Genomic DNA, 12,527 nt, shown 5'->3' with positions numbered 1-12,527 from the left:
ACTCCTTCCGTCCACAAACAATAGATCTATTGTTGTTCGGCATTAGTTTTAATGTAGAAATGGTAAAGTAAGAGAGAGGAGGAGAAAAAGTAGATAAAGTAAGAGAGATAGAGAGAAAAAGTAGGTAAAATAAGAGAGAAGGAAGAAAAAGTGAAAAAAGTATGAGAGATAAACTTTCCATTTTTAGAAAGTGATCTATTTTTTGTGGACGTCCCAAAATGGCAAAAGTGATCTATTTTTGTGGACGGAGGGAGTATCCGTTTTTTCTCCACTTTCTAATTTAATTTTCATTATTTTTATCCCAAAATTCACATTTTCATCTATAAATACCCTTATTTCCACACAATATTTTTTACACCACACTACACAAAACAATTCTCTCTAAATTTTCTCATCAATTCTCATCTAAATTCTCACTCTTTCACTCTTGCAAAAAATATTCGGCTCCGACGATCACACCTCCGACTCCCACGGAGGAACCACGAATGGTTCGGCTCATTGCCATTCGCTAATCCGGATATAGATCTCTCGCCCCCTCCTCAAACCCAAGGTTCACATATTCCGGGTGGCTACCGGCCTTACCCGGTGGACGAGCAAGATGTCGAAAGGCAATACGGTTGGGCTCCCGAAACTGGTACGGGAGGGAGCACCCCACCGGAGGGCAGTTCCGACGCTCCTCCTCGTAGTGTCCGTGTTCGTACTCGTGGCAGTACCGGTGACCCCAACGTTCGCACCCGTACACTTTGGGGGAGATGGAGAAGTTATTCAAAGTCTATTTGGTAATCTCCGAAGATGCGGAAACTGGCACGAACCAAACCGGGGACGGGTTTTGGTGGCGCGTCTCTTGCCGATACAATGCCGACCGACTGGATGGAACCATCGAGCGCAATGAGCATATGGTGCGCAATGTCATCAGAAGAGCCAACGATGAAATTCAAAAGTTTCAGGGGTATTACCTCCGGGAACAACGGTCAGTAGGGAGCGGCACGAGCGAGGTCGACATCATCACGGCCGCCATGTCGACCTACCAATCAATTCAGTACAAACCATTCATGCATCTCAACGCTTGGCTATAGGTGCATAATCATCCGAAGTATAAGGGAGGCGTCGCATCCTCCTCCAGCCCCTCCAGCAAACAGTCGAGGTCGGTATCCCTATCTGACGCCCGTGAGGATGAGGTGGCTAGCCAACTTGCCGGAGCTCACTTGGATAATCCCGACGTCGGCCCGAGCAATTCCCAAAGCCGGCCGCCAGCAAGGAAACAGGCTACGACCAACCGCCGTCACGCCGCGACCCCAGCCGCAACACAAGCTCCCGCTCTTGCTCCCTTTGTGCCACCTCCCGCCCCCACCAACTCGTTGTGGGCCATTTTGGCTCAAGCCAATATGGCCGATACATCTCGGATGAGACCCGATCAACTTGATTCACATATTGCAATGATACGAGCTCTCCGACAACAATTGGGAATATATCGCTATCGGATTAGTCTTCTATAAATTTCCACGGATGTATTTTTTAGGATTTAATTATGTACTCCCTCTGTCCCAAGATATTAGACTCGTATACCACTTTGGGGTGTCCAACATACTTGAGTCATTTCTATTTATGGTAAAAATCTACTCTATTACCAACTCCACTTACACCACTAAACACCACCACCTAAATTCTTGTGCCAAAAGAAATGAGTCTAATATTTTGGGACGAAGGGATTAATTTTTAATTTGTAGGATTTTAAATTTTTAGTTATGTAATTTTTTATTTTTAGGATTTTAAGTATGTAATTTTTTATTTTTAGGATTATAAGTATGTAATTTTTATTTTTTTGCAATTTGTAATAGTAGTTCGGATATTTTTAATGCATTTTAATATTGTGAAAATGTTTTTAGTAATTGAAATATTTAAATTGAATAATAGAAATGTTGGACCATTGAGCATGCTCTTGCAGAAGAGCATGGATGTGGGTGTTGTGCTCTTGCGGAAGAGCAAGGAGTAAAAAATGAATAAAAGTGGGTCCCGGCTCACATCCATGAGAGCATGGATGTGGATGATCTAATCATCGAATTCAATCCTATTTACGATATTGATGATATTTTAGGTCCAATTCAATAGTATAACCAAAGATACAAAAACACTTAACGTCATAATTCAGTTTAATGGCTCTCAACTCAAAATGCAAATTTGTAATTAGGGGTGTGCATTCGGGTTTTGGTTAATTTTTTCGCCCAAACCGAACTGACCCTGAAAAACCGAATTCAGGCAAAAACTAAAATCGAACCGAAACCGACAAACCAAAAACCGAACTTAAAAAACTGAATTAAACCGAAAAATTGAAATTACATAAAAAACCTAAAAACCGAAAATCATAAAACCGAAAAAACCGAATAATAAAACCGAAAATCTGGAGAAAAAAAAAACAGCACAGAAATGTCCATAACTTGATACAAACCATTACAAACCATAACACAACACATAAATATCCATAACAACTTGATACAAACCATTACAACTTTAAAAAATAGCATAGCACAGAAAATTTCAGCCATTACAAACCATAACAACTTGATAATATCCATAATCCATCAAGGCATCAACCAACAAATACAAAATGCAATCCACATTCCACATTCCACAATAAAAAAATAAAAAAAAAACCATCAACCAAAATGTCTTCAGTAGCATATTATACCAAAATAAATCCAAAATGAAGTTCCATGACAAGTCTTCAATATTGTCCAAGTTTCAACAAATAATGGAGATTGATTAATTTGTTGAATCTTGAGTACACATCAATGCAATACCTACACAAAAAGAGTTATATAAGTACTACTATAAATGAAATAATCAATAACAAAAAACTAAAATGCATAAAACTACCTTCTTCTATCTTTTGGACATCTTCAAAAATTTCTTCAACACTAAATTTGGAAGACTTGTGAAACCAATTTTGACCACAAACAAGATACTCGATAACTTTAGGACTTAAAGAGCTCCTAAATGGATCAAGAACTCGGCCTCCGGTGCTAAAAGATGGCTTAGATGCTACAATGGAGATAGGAACTGCTAGAATATCACAGGTAGCTTGGGAGAGTACAAGATATTTATATTCATTATTTTTCCACCAATCCAAAAGGTCAAAATTTGGCCCACCACTCTCAATATCCTCCTTGAGATATTTCTATACATCATTGACATCATCATGCCTTTGGTGAAAAGTCTCATACACGGAACCCACCATTTTCATAGCATTCTTCAATACATCATTATCATCCCGTGTAGCATTTGACAAATTCAATTCTGCATGTCCTACATTTTGTTGGAGATTGGTTGTTTGTAATCATCACACATGTTTAACTAATTCAACCTCAACTTCATTTCCAAATGAGTTAGCCAACTCATCATCGTACATATGTGCCAACACAAGTTTCATCAACTTCAACTTGTATCGAGGATCAACAACAACAGCCATGAAAATGAGCTTATTCAGCTTCCTAGGATTCCCCCAATATTTGTCAAATTTTTCTTTCATTTTCTTTGCCATGATATTCAATTCAAAATCATCACCCTTTATGAAAGCCTTCAACAATGGATGCACTTTGTAAATCTCATGAAGAAATAAATTAGTGGTAACATATAAAGATCCGAAAATCTTACTAGTTGCCTCATAAAAAATCCTCAAGAAATTCAACATTAATTTTGCTTTTCTCCAATCTTCCTCTTTTGGCACCCCCTGAACTCTATCTCCATCCACATCCTCATCATCATCCTCATCCTCATCATTATCAACTTCAAGGTCCTTGTGTTAACTTCAAGATCTTTTTTTATATGTAGAGTATATCAACTCGTACCTATAGAAAGCTTGCTCAAATGTTGTTGCAGCTTCCAACATGAAGAATGTTGAGTTCCATCAAGTAGCAACATCTAAGCACAACATGGTCTTACTAGATATTTTTTTCTAGTTCACAACACTCCTTAAATTTTGCTAGCCTAGTAGATGAGTGCCTAATAAACCGAACAACATTTCTGATTTTCTTCACCGAAGGCCCAATCTCTTTCAAGCCTTTTTACACCACTAAATTGAATATATGAGCAATGCACCTCATATGAATATAGTCACAATTTCCAACACTTCCCCCCCTCCTTATTGCCTAAAAGTTCTTAAATAAAACAATGCAACATTATTCGAAGAAACATTATCAAAAGTAATGGTGAACACCCTATTGATTCCCCAATCATGCAAGCATTTCTCAATTTCCAAACCAATATCTATACCTTTATAACTAGAAATTGGACAAAAAATAATAATTTTTTTGTTCAATTTCCAATCATTATCAATATAGTAAGCAGTCAAACACATGTAGTTCACTTTTTGTCAAGAAGTCCATGTATCTGTGGTAAGACACACTCTTTGGTTGGCCGATTTAAGCAATGTCATGAGCAATTTCTTTTCATCTTCATAGAACTTAAAACAATCACGTGAAACTGACCATCTAGATGGAATCTTAGACTGAGGACATGACTTCAAACAACAGTATTTAAAATCCTCCCCTTCAACAAACTTAAAAGGCAACTCATCCACAATGATCATATAAGCTAAAGCTTTCCTAACCTCTTCTTGCTCAAAATTCCAATTACTAAGGGATGAGCTTTGGCCAGATTGTAACACCAACTGTGTTGCCTAGGACCTGTAGTTGAAACTTTATTGCATTTACCCAAATGTGCTTTAAGTGAAGAAGTGTCATTCTTAGAAGTGCCTATAGTACCCCGGGACCACATCGCTGCACACAGACGGTTGTATGAGGACTACTTCGCTCCGGAGCCGCGGTTTGAGGAGAACATGTTCCGGCGACCTTTTAGGATGCATCATATGATATTTCTGCGTATCGTGGGCACTTTAGAGCGTCGATACGAGTATTTCAGGATCAGGAAGGATGCGGTTGGTAAACCTGGCCACACGCCCATACAGAAGTGCACTACCGCAAATAGACAGCTGGCACGGAGGCGCGGCCGACATGTTCGATGAGTACCTCCACATCGGTGAGACGACTGCCCGCGAATGTCTGCGGTATTTTTTTGAGAGCGTTAGGGAGATATTCGGGGATAGGTATCTTCGGAAGCCTACCCCCGAAGATTGCTAGGCTCTGATGGATGCGCATTGGGAGTGGAAGAACTGCCCCGTCGCCTGAAAAGTGGTGTACACTACCGGTTTCAAAGGCAAGAATCCCACGATGACCTTGAAGCGGTAGCTGATTACCGGCTGTGGATTTGGCATGCATATTTTTGAGTAGCCAGCTCGAATAACGACATCAACGTCCTCCAGTCGTCGTCCATTTTCAACGAGCAGTGCATGGGCGTTGGTCTGGCCGTCAGTTTTGTCGCCAACGGCAACTAGCACAATATGGGCTATTATTTGGCGAATGGGATATACCTTATATGGCTCGTCTTTGTGAAGACGATCAGTGCGCAACAAACAAAAAGAAGATACATTTTGTGGGACGTTAGAGCCAGCGCGCAAGGATATGGAGCGAGCATTTGGTGTGCTCCAGGCTCGATGGGTGGCAGTGAAGGGTCCATCCCAGTTGTGGTATATTAATGTGAATCAAATTTTAGTCCTTTATTGTATTGTTTTAACAAACATCTTTAGGTGAAAAATAAACTCATTTTGATATATTGTAGGACAAAATACCAATCCATAAGAGAGAGAGAGGATGAAGAAAACAAAGGTCTGAATCTGGTCAGTAATCAGCCCTTTAAGATTAATTCAAAATTCTTCTACAAGTCCACCATTGCATTCACCTTCGAAAGAGTTTCGCGTTGATACCTCACACGCCTCAATCGGAGCCCGGTAGAAGATGATACGGCTGTTTTACGAAGACTGCGCAATGCAGTGCAAAACGCGCGACTGTGTCGAGAATCAGACAAAATGCACGACCGGGCGTTTTGCACTGCGCAAATCGCCCGACCGGACGTTTGTCACAAGGCCTTTTTTTCTTCAGTAACTATTTAAATAGCTAGGGCACGAGTTCCAATGCATCTTTTGGCTGCTGGAGGCGATTTTTAGAAAGAGAAAGAGGCTTGGAGTCCATGTTTTGGTTCTTATCTATGTCTTTATTTTCAATCCGTGTTGGGTTTTTCTAGGAAACCTAAACCGGTAATGGCCTTAACTTCATTGTCTCTTTAACTAGGAGTAGGGAGCTAACATAGATAAGGAACCCTAGGCTAAAACTGATCAGAGGATAGTCCGGGGTGGATCTTGTGTGTTGAACGTTCTTAGAATCCAATCTTGAGCTTACTATGCGACTGTAGGAGTGATGGGTTGGTGAGTAGAGCCTAGGAGAAGTGATCAGCTTATCCTAGGTGTAAAATTCCACGATCAGTGATCAGCTGCGTGAGAGCGTAAAATCAACACGATCCCGATAAATAATGGAAAGTAATTAGATTTTAGGATTCATGTGAACAAGCAACATGAAACAAGCTAGGAGTAGTCTTCCCTCTTTATCGTGATTCCCTTGTATTTTTCCTTCTCGTTTCGTCCTTCATTCGCCTCTTGATCAAAACTCAAAATTAAACTATTTTACTGTATTTAAGTTAGGTTTACTAGTTTTAGCAATTAATCTCCTCCTGTGGGTTCGACACCTTTTATACTGCATTGTACGTCTGTATACTTGCAGAAGTTGTATATTTAGGGAATTATTATTTGTTTTGTGTACTTAAATTGCACCCTAAACATCACAACAAGTTTTTGGCGTCGTTGCCGGGGAGGCATTAGTTGTTTGAACTTTGTGTGTTTTACTTTTTATTTTTCTTAGTTTTATAGGTAGTTAGCGTAGTTAATTTTTCTAGTTTTACTTAGGGTGCCCGTAATCCGTGTGTTTCTTGTGCAGATATTATATTGTGGAAGGAGGACGGAGCTTTTATGCAAAGCGAGTGGTTAGTGGTCATCAAGTTCTGAAGAGGTTGAGCGTTTCTCAACGGATGGCTTGACTCCCACTCTTAGGATTTTATGCTAGAACACTTCTTTACCACACACATGATTATTAGGACTAATCCCGGAGTTGTCGAGGTTCTCGCTTCCGATAGAGGGGTGACATCGTGCCAACTTAACCCCTTACTTGCTTTGATAATATTATTGTGTTGTGCTTGATATTTTCTGTCTGGATTGTGTTCTAGTTTGCAGAGATGTTCTATTTTTGTAGGCATCTATATATGAAAGTGTGAGATGTGAGAGACATCTGAATGTGATGTCTGTGGAGTGCAACAAGCCCATTCGAGCTCACACTTCGGTTATGGCCAAGAAGAAGATGAGGAGTTCTCATTTAATCCAATTGATCTGCTCCAGAGGAGGATATCTGTTCTCGAGAAAAGGCGAAATGATCCCGATTTCACATTTGGAGAAGAACTTGTAATAAAAAAAAAGCCTTGAGCGATTCAAAATGCAAGAAGTGAGAGATTTACGATTCTTAAAGATAAGGCATTTAAAGATGATCAGGATCTCACATGTGCCGAATTATGTGTTAAAATAGAGGAGTTGATAGAAGAGACTCTCAAGCATCCTGTAGCGACCTCTCTCCCGACTGAAGATGCAGTCTACCCTACTAAGTGCATCGAGACGCTAGATGATCCACCTATTCAACAAGTTTGTGAAGAAAAATAAGAGGAGTCACATCGATTGTGAAAGCAGTAAAGGAGGATGGGACGTGAGCTGCAGAGAGTATAGAGCCTCCATTTGTTGAGCATGAGTCTTGCCAAGAACTTGACTTGTTGACATTCCATAGCATCCAAGATCACCGGCCATCCACACCACCCCCAACTCGCAAGAAGAAGAAACTGAAGATAAAATTCCAACATTGGGGGTTGGTGGTCTCGAATCCCTTCTTTGTGTCTATGATGGGGATTCAACTTCTTAGAAGGAGGGATCTGGGAAGTTTGGTAATCCCACGGGTGAAAACTCATAAAGTTGGTAAGAATGTCTAGCAAAGACGTTAAAGAAAGGCGCTTGTTGAGAGACAACCAATGGTTTGTGGTGAGATTGTTTTAGGTTTGTTTTGTTTAGTTTTTATCTTGATCGCGAGGGTTTTCTTAACTCGGTTCTTTCTCTCGTTTTTTATCTTGAACCGGGTATTGTAAATAGTTCTTTTTCTAGTTTTGTTTTGTAGGAATAAGGACGAGCTACTTATGAGGAGCCGAGCCGAAGGAAAGAATTACCCGACCCGCCCACCCCGACTTAACATGATTTGAGGGACACTTCGTACCCATTTCTTTACTATTTTTTGTCCTTTGCGTTTCATGAGTATGCACATTGAGGACAATGAATGATTTAAGTTTAGGGGGGTGCTCGCATGCTTGCTTGATTAGTGTTGACTTTTGCTTAGATTCTTCTTATATTTGTGTATAAGTATGCTTGATTTTCTTCCTTCGAATGTCACTAGGCACATCGTTTCCTTTAGGATTTGTTGGTGTGGACTTAGTTTCTCTTAAGAGTTGCGCCGCGGAACCTTTCTTTCATTTATTAACCGCTTGGGAGCTATAACTTCCTTATTTCAATCAAGTGAATGTAGTGTCCTTAGTAGTCCGATTTCTTGAGCTAAGGAGAAAGGATAATTCCGGTTTTGAAAAATGATGAAAAAATGGTTTTAAGGTTGATCTTCTAGACTTAAACTTGATGAATTGTGAACTTGTTATTCTTGACGCATGAAAATGATTAGGCAATAGGACGTTAAACATCACATCGATATTATCACATGCCTTACCCTTCATAAACCCCTAGTAAGCCAATTTTGAGCTTTGAGGCCTTATTATTTGTTGAAAATTTTAAGTCACTAAATGAGCCATAATGTTATTTATCCTTTGTTAGCCCTTAATTCTCGGTCCCAGACACCAGGGTTAAAGTGCTAGCACATCTTGGGAGGGTTTGTTGTGTGACAAGAAAAGGCTTGTGTTTGAGCCATTAGCTGGTAAATTATGATGTTGTAAATTAAAAAAGAAAAAGAAAAAAAATTGTGAATAAGAATACAAGGCAGCCTTTTATTACTGAAAAAAGCCAAGGCTAAAAAAAAGAAAAGAAAAGTGAAGTAAAAATAAATAAAAATAGAATAAATGTGTTCGTTTGTTAGTTTTGAGATAATGAAAAATCTCAAGTTTGGGGGTGTGTATTTTTTTTGTATTTCAGATGTGAGATGTGTGATGGATGTGCTAGTGCTATAAACTTGGTGGTGAGTCACTTAGCCAAATACGATCCCACCTAGACCAAAAGCCCCATTACAACCAATGATCAAAGTCCTTTGATATGTGCATCACAATGATTTGTTTGTGGTAAGTTTTGTTTAATTTTGGGGGAAACACCTTAAGTACCTTAAAAAATAGAATAGCCGAAAGAACTCCTTTTGATGATCTAGTTATGACGGTTTGGTTGGTCCGATTGGTACACATTGCGTGTTCCAAAATCCTACTTGCGAGTGAATGTGGGGTCCATCCAATAAGTTTTGAGGACTTGTGTGGGTCAATGTGTGATATGATAAGAAAACTTATCTATGTCTACAAAGTGCTAATTTGTTTAACTTGCTCGGGACGAGCAAGACTTAAGTTTGGGGGTATTTGATGTGAATCAAATTGTGGTCCTTTATTGTATTGTTTTAACACACATTTTTAGGTGAAAAATGAACTCATTTTGATATATTGTATGACAAAATACCAATCCATAAGAGAGAGAGGAGGAAGAAAACAAAGATCCGAATCTGATCAGTAATCAGCCCTTCAAAATTAATTAAAATGCTTCTACAAGTCCACCATTGCATTCACCTTCGAAAGAGCTTCGCGTGGATATCTCACACGCCTCAATCGGAGCCCGGTAGAAGAAGATACGACTGTTTTACGAAGACTGCGTAATGAAGTGGAAAACGTGCGACCCAGCGTTTAAACGCGCGACTGTGTCGAGAATCAGATAAAACGCGCGACCGGCGTTTTGCATTACGCAGATCACCCGACCGGGCGCTTGTTACTAGTCCTGTTTTTTCATCCCTAACTATTTAAATAGCTAGGGCATGACTTCCAATGCATCCTTTGACGGCTGGAGGCAATTTTTAAAGAGAGAAAGAGACTTGAAGTCCATTTTTGGGAGGAAGAAGAAGAAGCAGCTTGAGGCTAATTCTTCCCTAATCTTGCCCATATGGTAGAATTTACTTGTTTTCTTGTATTGTTGCATACTATGAGTGGCTAGATTTTAGAGATTACTTCTAGTTAGTTAGGGAAGCTTGTAAATATGAATCCATGATTGTGTTTTGATATATTTTCATGTTTTGGTTCTTATCTATGTCTTTATTTTCAATCCGTGTTAGGTTTTTCTTGGAAACTTAATCCGGTAATGGCCCTAACTTCAATGTCTCTTTAACTTGGAGTAGGGAGCTAACATAGATAAGGAACCCTAGGCTAAAATTGATCAGTGGATAGTCCGGGGTTGATCTTGTATGTTGAACGTTCTTAGAAGCCAATCCCGAGCTTACTATGCGACTGTAGGAGTGCGGGGTTGGTGAGTAAAGCCTAGGAGACGTGATCGGCTTATCCTAGGTGTAAAAATTCCATGATCAGTGATCAGCTGTGTGAGAGCGTAAAATCACCACGATCCCGATAATTAATGGAAAGTAATTAGACTTTAGGATTCATGTGAACAATCAACGCAAAACAAGCTAGGAGTAGTCTTCCCTCTTTATCGTGATTCTTTTGTATTTTTTCTTCTCGTTTCGTCATTCACTCGCCTCTTGATCAAAAACTCAAAATTAAACTATTTTACTGCTTTTTAGTTAGGTTTACTAATTTTAGCAATTAATCTCCTCCTTGTGGGTTCGACACCTTTTATACTGCATTGCACGTCTGTATACTTGTATAAGTAGTATTTTTAGGGAATTATTACTTGTTTTGTGTACTTAAATTGCACTCTAAAAATCACAACATGTATTGACAACATCATTGTTGTCATGTATACATGTATTATCAGCACAACATGATTGTCAAATAGGAAGGTCCAGCGCTGACTGATTGGACCAATGATGATATTGATGTTGTCGGTCCAAGCCACGACGTGGCCACCGCCAATGTACGTATGGGGATACCCCATGAAGAGGCCGATCGGGTCCGTGAATTTGCCGACATGCGCCAACGATAAACTCATATTCGACTCCAGAACGATATAATTGAAGAGCTATGGGCGCGGAGGGGTGCACGTTGATATTTATAATGTAATTTGTTTAATTTTTTTTTTGTTGAAATGTACTTTTTTTTATTGTTTTTATTTAATGAAATTATCATTGCACTTTCTGCGTCCGTATTCGTGTCGAAATTTTAATTCCATAAATTGTTTATTTCCGTCAATTGTTTAATTTGGTGAATTTGTGAATTTTTATTATTGTGGATATCCGCCGGGATGTCTTTGGGGATGTCAATGCAGCCCGCAACCCGTGGGTTGGCCCGAATAGCCCACCAAATTTATAAGGTTAGGGTTGAAAATTTCTAGCCCGATAAAACTACAACCCGATTATCCTGCACCCGATTAACCCGCAACCCGTTAGGGTCAGACCCGAAAACCCGATGGGCTGGCCCGAAAACCCGAATTGGACACTTTCATTAATTATTTTTATAATATACTCCATTCGTTCCATAGTAATTGAAGCGTTTCTTTTCGGCACGGAGACTAAGAAAAATTGTGTTAGGTGAGTTAAGTAAAGAGAAAATAAAGTGGAAAATGAAAAAGGTAGAGAGTTGAAGAGAGAAAAAAGTAAGAGAGAGTAAAGTAGGTATGGAAAAATGTGTTGGCTTTTACTAAAAAGGGAAATGACTGTATTACTAAGGAACGTACCAAAATGGCAAAATGACTCTATACTATGGAACAGAGGGAGTAGATAACTAAAAAAAATAATTTTCAATTTTATATTAAATATACAAATTATATATTAAAATTTTATTAATATAATAAAAAACAAATAAATTAGAAACTTCTAATTCATTAAAAATATTTAAATTTTTAATGCGTGTTTTAAAACATGCTTTAAAATATTTAAATATATGTCTTCTTTTGCACAAATCTCAAATATTAGTATTTGATCATGTTTGTGTTTGAATTTAAGTATATATCTCAAATTTATCATAATTAAATATTTATATTTTATAAATATAACTAAGTTTCATTATTATTTATTTGGTTGATAATATGTTAATTTTATCGGTAGCAACCCGATTAACCCGTTGGGCTAGTCCGAAACCCAAGCTTTTAGGGTTATGGTTAAACTTTTATAACCCGAAAAATTACAATCCGGTTAACCCGCAACCCGAGTAGGGTTGGCCCGAAATTCGGTGGACCGGCCCGATTGACATCCCTACTTATGACGTGGCAGGAGGTGTTTTTGGGAAGTCCGCCGAATATCCGCCGGGACATCCGCACCACTGTAGATGCTCTAAGGTTTATATGATTTTTTGTCCTGAATTATGAAAGGTGGTGTAATCTTATTGATTGAAGAACAAAATAGAATTTTTTAAAATCC

At 38.9% G+C, this 12,527-nt stretch overlaps 1 long non-coding RNA gene and 1 pseudogene across 1 annotated transcript; both read right to left on the bottom strand.

The window, feature by feature from the left end:
• Nucleotides 1–2,495: 2,495 nt before the first annotated feature.
• LOC125214950 (uncharacterized) lies at nt 2,496–3,005 on the bottom strand. Its single transcript, XR_007175187.2, has 2 exons — nt 2,875–3,005; nt 2,496–2,798 (listed from the first exon to the last, which is right to left on the bottom strand). It is a non-coding gene; the product is annotated as an uncharacterized LOC125214950 (long non-coding RNA).
• A 332-nt stretch (nt 3,006–3,337) lies between these two features.
• LOC148931120 (zinc finger BED domain-containing protein RICESLEEPER 2-like) lies at nt 3,338–5,273 on the bottom strand (annotated as a pseudogene).
• Nucleotides 5,274–12,527: the final 7,254 nt, after the last annotated feature.

The sequence above is a fragment of the Salvia hispanica genome, chromosome 3 (assembly GCF_029641045.1).
Source record: "Salvia hispanica isolate PSC_SH4W2 chromosome 3, Shi_PSC_v1, whole genome shotgun sequence".
Classification (NCBI taxonomy): Eukaryota; Viridiplantae; Streptophyta; class Magnoliopsida; order Lamiales; family Lamiaceae; genus Salvia; species Salvia hispanica.
Note: the sequence above shows the minus strand (reverse complement) of the source record. Positions and strands in the feature narration are given on the sequence as shown.